Source organism: Podarcis pityusensis (genome assembly GCF_964106645.2).
Source record: "Podarcis pityusensis genome assembly, chromosome: 5".
Taxonomy (NCBI): domain Eukaryota; kingdom Metazoa; phylum Chordata; class Lepidosauria; order Squamata; family Lacertidae; genus Podarcis; species Podarcis pityusensis.
The window spans coordinates 87,599,516-87,606,679 of record NC_138032.1 but is presented as its reverse complement, the minus strand read 5'-3'; the positions used below and the strand labels follow the sequence as shown (position 1 = coordinate 87,606,679).

The following is a 7,164-nucleotide window of genomic DNA, read 5'->3' as shown; positions in this document are numbered from 1 at the left end:
TTGAATCCACTCCCATATGCAAGTCCATTGTGTCCTTGATGGTCTTCTGTCTGGGACCATCAAGGTTGCCATGCCAACTGGGTAGGGCTCCTGTGTATGTGCTGGTATGGTTAAGGGATTATGGCCGTCCTTTATCAAACCATCCCCCTTTGATAGTCCTTCCTTCATGGAGTAAAATAAAAGTGGACCGGTGTAAATCAGATGTATGGTTGATTTACTATGAATTTATAACAGAAACGTCGCGTATGTCGTGTGTGTGTGTGTGTGTGCGCGCGTGCGTGCGTGTGTGTGTGGTGTTTGTACAAACTGAATGATGGGGGTGGTGGTTTCCTGCAACAAGGGAAAGCTCTCTTCTTAGGAAACTGGAAGAAGCCATTCAATCCCCGCCCCAGCTGGGCTTTCCAAGAGTTCAACCAAGGACTCTCACACCCTACAGCTGAAGCAGGGAGGCTGTAGCCCTCCAGATACTGCTGAATATCAACTCTCACCCATGCTGGATGGAGCTGATGGGAGTTGCAGCCCAACAGCAGCTTCTCCACTCCTGCCCTATAGCAAGACTCTCACCCCTAACCCCAAAAGCAGGGAAGGCACCCCCAGTACACTACAACTCCCATCATCCCTAGGTAACAGGTCAGGAACGATGGGAACTGTAGTCCCAAAACATCTTGAGGGCTGAGTTTGGGGATGCCTGGTATCAACGATAGGAAGAGGGGCTCTCCACCCTGCATTAATTTGTTTTTACTTCTCTCTCATTTCTCCCCAGAGCGGATTCCTTACCTGTCTCTTCCCTAAGACAGACACCTGCACAGATATTAGCAACAGCACTTAAAGTTGACGCTTCTTTTTTTCCAAAAGGGTGAAACTCTACAGAGATTGCAACAGCGCATGTCCCCCTCCCAGCGCACCGCTCCCCTCTGAGGTCTTTTTTCCCTGTGACTGAGAGGAAAACTCCCTGCAGTACCGTTATGTGCTGAAATGTTTTTTAATTATCTCTGGAAAGTATGGACTGTGTATCATCATTAACTGGACTAAACAGTGACGGTCAGTGAGGCAGGTACCAGTAAACGGAGCAATTAACAGCCAGGGGAGAGAAGTATATTCAATCTGAAAGCTTTCTTTCTCAATCCATCTCCACTCATCACCCAAAGTGCTGAGCAGCGGACTTTTACTTTCAATTACATTAATCAGGTTAATTCCAAGTTAAAGTCAACATTTTAATCAAGAAGCAGCAAACTCAAGACAGAAGAGTAGAAGGCAGAGGAGAAGAGAGGAGGCGAGGAAAGGAAAGGAAGAAAGTTCCATTGAAGGAGCACAATATTGGAAGTCCTGAGAATAACAAAAGTAAATAAAAAATGTCAGCCTGCCGCACACACACACCCCAAGTTGCAATTAAACTACTGCCACCAATTCAAGCTCCATCTTGAATCTGGTATTTCAAAATATCCGTGATGCACAGAGTCATTCCTGTTCCATGAGTTCATTCCTTGCATCTTCACTATCACAAGGCATCGCCATATAACACCTGTTAAGTTTGCTTAAGACATGGGTAGGCAAACTAAGGCCCGGGGGCCGGATACGACCCAATCGCCTTCTAAATCCGGCCCACGAATGGTCCAGGAATCAGCGTGCTTTTACATGAGTAGAATGTGTCCTTTTATTTAAAATGCATCTCTGGGTTATTTGTGGGGCCTGCCTGGTGTTTTTACATGAGTACAGTGGTACCTCGGGTTACATACGCTTCAGGTTACATACGCTTCAGGTGACACACTCCGCTAACCCAGAAATAGTGCTTCAGGTTAAGAACTTTGCTTCAGGATAAGAACAGAAATCAGGCTCCGCCGGCGCAGTGGCAGCGGGAGGCCCCATTAGCTAAAGTGGTGCTTCGTGTTAAGAACAGTTTCAGGTTAAGTACAGACCTCCGGAACAAATTAAGTACTTAACCAGAGGTACCACTGTAGAATGTGTCCTTTTATTTAAAATGCATCTCTGGGTTATTTGTGGGGCCTGCCTGGTGTTTTTACATGAGTAGAATGTGTGCTTTTATTTAAAATGCATCTCTGGGTTATTTGTGGGGCATAGGAATTGGTTCTTTAAAAAAAAAAATATCTAGTCCCCCCCCCCCACAAGGTTTGAGGGACAGTGGACCGGCCCCCTGCTGAAAAAGTTTGCTGACCCCTGGCTTAAGACATGCACCATTCAACAAGCATGGCAGAAAATACATACAAAGGAAGCTGTCTCATACTGAGTTAGACCATTGGGCCACAAGCTCAGAACTTCCTTCACTGAAGGCTCATGCAAACTATCATTTGTCCCATGAGTTCGAGTCCCAGGTCCAAGAGGTTCTTTCAACCAATGCAGGAAAACCCACAGTTTGCTGCTGAATCAGAATGCATATACCGAAAGACCAGGCAAAATTGTTTATGTAAGTAACTGCAGCCTCCAGAATGCTATCTGCCCAGAGGTGGAAGGAGGGTACTGCCCCAACAAAGGAAGAATGGCAAGTAAAGTTAATGGACTATGTGGAAATGGCAAAACTCACGGGAAGATTGAGAAATCACGAAGAAAGAACTTTCAGCAAAGAATGGGGGAGATATGTGGATTATTAAAAAAAATTATTGAAAACAATTAAATACATTAGCAGGGCTAATTTAAAAGCTAGTAGTTCACCTTGCCAAAAAAAGGTCCGTATAGTAAAAGCTATGGTTTCCCCAGTAGTGATGTATGGAAGTGAAAGTTGGACCATAAAGAAGGCTGATCGCTGAAGAACTGATGTTTTGAATTATGGTGCTGGAGGAGACTCTTGAGAGTCCCATGGACTGAAAGAAGATCAAACGCATCCATTCTTAAGGAAATTAGCCCTGAGTGCTCACTGGAAGGACAGATCGTGAAGCTGAGGCTCCAATCCTTTGGCCACCTCATGAGAAGAGAAGACTCCCCGGAAAAGACCCTGATGTTGGGAAAGATGGAGGGCACAAGGAGCAGGGGACGACAGAGGACGAGATGGTTGGACAGTGTTCTTGAAGCTACAAACATGAGTCTGACCAAACTGCGGGAGGCAGTGGAAGATAGTAGTGCCTGGCGTGCTCTGGTCTATGGGGTCACAAAAAGTCGGACACGACTAAACGACTAAACAACAACAAACCACTGTAGTTAAAAGGTGACTTTGGAAGAAGTATAAAGTGTAATAAAGGAGTTAAGGAAGAGATGCACTTTTGCAAATGCTTGTATAGGGAACCAAGGAAGGAGAGGAGGGGAGTCCAAACAACTATATGTAGTTGTATTTGATTATTATTGTTAATTTGAAAAAATAAAAATAATATTATATTTTTAAAAAATGAATCAGAACATCAATCAGGTTTTCTGCAGTGGGGCAAACAGAAACCTCTTGGACTTGTGCCTAGAAATTGTAGAATAGGAAGGGACCCTGAGGATCATCTAATCCAGGCATCCCCAAACTCGGCCCTCCAGATGTTTTGGGACTACAACTCCCATGACCCCCAACCTAGTAAGATGTGTGGGGTATAAATAGTAAAATTATCATTATGGAATGGGACGTCCCTATTTTCATGTGAGAAATGTTGGAGGGTTGCCTTGTATGCAGACGGTCCCAGGGTTGGAAGAGACTTCCTACCGGGGGCCACTAGGGGCGCATTGGAAGATGGCTGACAATAACATCTCTCCGACCCACACGGGGTAATTAAGAGGCTGTGATGGGAGTAAACAGCCTCCCCCCCCAAGCATGGGGGGGAACTGCCCTTGTCTGCTGTGCCCTATACCACCCCCGAACTTGAGGGGGTGGGGGCACGAGGCAGAAAGCCCTTGTGCGGATTTCGGCGCTCCTGGACGCTGTCTCTGATTCGCGCCTCTAGCTGCAGCAACTTCAAAAGAAACAATTAGGAGGAAGCTAATGCACATATTTCAAGGAAGAATGGGGAGTAAAGACTGCTAACTGAAGAGATCTCTGAGAAACAAGACGGGTCGGAGGAACAGGCATAAATCATGAGAAGACACACCAAGGCTCGGTATGTTCGGCAAAGGGACTGGATGGGGGGGGGGGACTTTCCTTTCTTTTCTCTATGTGATTAACCAAGAATCCCCCCCCCCACAAGTCATAAATGTCGTTTAAATGACTTAAGCTGAGGATTTAAGACTGTGTGGAGATAATTTTCTAACCAAAGCATGTTTTAAGGAGATCGTGGAAAGCATAAGAGCTTTGGAATGACGCAGCAAAAAATAGCGTCGCCATTTTGGCAAGTTCTGTCGAAAGATTTATGTTTGGGAGGAGAAATAGATCTGTTTTCATATTGTGGGTCAGCCTCCTCAGAGGGACTAAAGAAGGCGACAGATTTGCGAGACTAATGATGGAAAGAGTGCTTTTATTTATGAAAGTGATGATATATGGAAACCATCTCAACATGATGATTGGATGAACGGAAAACACCAGGATTATAACTGGTGTTTACCTGCTTAAGGAGATTATCAGAAGAGATCATAAAGAAAAAAAGAAAAATATACGAACAAGACGAGATGTGGGAACAGCAAGATAGGACTGGATAGAATTATGAACATTATTTGGACAGATTTGTGGATATTAACGCAGCAGCAAGAAGATCATTGGAATCTCCTTGAGAACTTGAAATATGGGTCCCCCCAACAAAAAATGTAAAATTCGGCTTTGTAATTCGGAATTTATGTGATGTGATTTGATTTGATTTGATTTGATTGGCCGGTTAATAAAAATTATTTTTAAAAAAAAAAGGAAGAGACTTCCTACCTGAAAACAGAAAATTAACCTAAGGCACTAATAATTTGAGGTGGGGCGATCTTGCTAGGCCAAGATAACCTCTCTCGCATCCTTTACCATAGTGAAATAATAATAATAATAATAATAATAATAATAATAATAATAATTTATTATTTATACCCCGCCCATCTGGCTGGGTTTCCCCAGCCACTCTGGGCGGCTCCCAATCAAGTGTTAAAAACAATACAGCGTTAAATATTAAAAACTTCCCTGAACAGCCTTCAGATGTCTTCTGAATGTCAGGTAGTTGTTTATCTCTTTGACATCTGAAGGGAGGGTGTTCCACAGGGCGGGTGCCACTACTGAGAAGGCCCTCTGCCTGGTTCCCTGTAACCACACTTCTCACAGGGAGGGAACTGCCAGAAGGCCCTCGGTGCTGGATCTCAGTGTCCAGGCTGAACGATGGGGGTGGAGACACTCCTTCAGGTATACAGGACCGAGGCCGTTTAGGGCTTTAAAGGTCAACACCAACACTTTGAATTGTGCTCGGAAACGTACTGGGAGCCAATGCAGATCTCTCTCATGTTCACTCTAGTTGAAACATGCTGGTTTGGTAGCCATTTCAAGTTCCCTTTATTTGCAGCTCCTGAAGAGTCTTGAACCCACTGCCCAGCATTCAAAGAACATTCAAAGCCCCCCCCCCAACACACACACACACACATTTCTGTTTAGTCCATGAGCCTGGATAACTCAGTTGGTTAGAGCATGGTGCTGATGGTGCCAAAGTTGCAGGTTTGATCCCTGTTTGGGACAGCTGTGTATTTCTGCATTGTAGGAGTTTGGATTAGATCCAAACTCGGCCCTCCAGATGTTTTGAGACTACAATTCCCATCGTCCCTGACAACTGGTCCTGCTAGCTAGGGATCATGGGAGTTGTAGGCCAAAAACATCTGGAGGGCCAAGTTTGAGGAAGCCAGAGCTACATGAAAACACACAACTTCCCCCAAAGAACCCTGGGAACTGTAGTGTGCCCCTTGCAGAGCTTTGATTCCCAGCACTTTTAACAAACTACTGCTCCCAGGATTCTCTGAATCATAGAATCGTAGAGTTGGAAGGGACCCTGAGGATCATCTAAGTCCAGCCCCCTGCAATGCAGGAATATGCAGCTGTCCCATGTGGAGCTCAAACCTGCAACCTTGGCATTACCAGCACCATGCTCTAACCAGCTGAGCTATCTAGCTGGAGAACAATGGGCTTTCAATCTCTGGTGTAGATGCGAGCATAGGCAGAAATCCAAGAGATTCCGTTTTCCTACGATTTCAGCTTCCCCTCAGAAAAAGCTGGATTTCTGCCCTCGATACAAGGCCTCGGTAGCGAAGAAAAATGGCAACCACCATCCCAGCGACACAGCTATGGAAAGGCAACATCGTTCAAAGTCTGACAGGGCCAGGGGTGAGGGCAAATAATGTCATGGTTGTGAGCGGCACAAATGCCCTTTCGGGTCCCTTGCAGGTATCCTTGTTCTTCCATTTCCCCCAAACCTGTTGAGTTTCGATAACCCCAGGAACGCCAGCTCTCTCAACACCATCAAGAACAAAGCCCCCAGGACATCCCGCCCAACAGGACTCAACTGCAGCACTTCAGAATTAAAATTTTGAGAAGTATCTTGCTGTTTCACTTAAACAAGGGAACAAATGATGCAGGAGTGGAAAGATTGAAGGAAATAAAATGAGAGCAAGCAGTTAATTAGATGGCCTGTTCTGGAGGGCCCTGCTGTGCTTATTCTCTCCTCAACATCTCACCACTCTACCACCTGGCAGAACCCCATTCGGCTTCTCGTTTCACTTTTAGACTCTTTGCGAAGCCTTCTACCTTACTTTTCCTACCAAAGCTTAGGAGCGACATTGATTGAGCCCTTCACGAGACCGTTGTGAGGGGCAGACTCAATAATAATACTAATAATTTATTATTTATACCCCATCATCTGGCTGGGTTTCCCCAGCCACTCTGGGCAGCTCCCAACAGAATATTAAAAACACGAGAAAACATCAAACATTAAAAACTTCCCTAAACTGCGTTGCCTTCAGATATCTTCTGAAAGTCAGGTAGTTGATTATTTCCTTGGCATCTGGTGGGAGGGCGTTCCACAGGGCGGGAGCCACTATCGAGAAGGCCCTCTGCCTGGTTCCCTGTAACTTGGCTTCTCGCAGTGAGGGAACCACCAGAAGGCCCTCGGCGCTGTTCCTCAGTGTCTGGGCAGAACAATGGGGGTGGAGACGCTCTTTCAGGTATACTGAGCCGAGGCTCTTTAGGGCTTTAAAGGTCATCACCAACACTTTGAATTGTGCTTGGAAACGTACTGGGAGCCAATGTAGGTCTTTCAGGACCGGTGTTATATGGTCTCGGCGGTCACTCCCAGT

The 7,164-nt window shown here is 45.6% G+C and overlaps 1 long non-coding RNA gene across 1 annotated transcript; it reads left to right on the top strand.

Annotated features, from left to right (window-relative positions):
- The first annotated feature begins 104 nt into the window (after nucleotides 1–104).
- LOC308477315 lies at nucleotides 105–1,442 on the top strand. Its single transcript, XR_013986478.1, has 2 exons — nucleotides 105–203; nucleotides 764–1,442. It is a non-coding gene; the product is annotated as an uncharacterized lncRNA (long non-coding RNA).
- The last annotated feature ends 5,722 nt before the right edge of the window (nucleotides 1,443–7,164 follow it).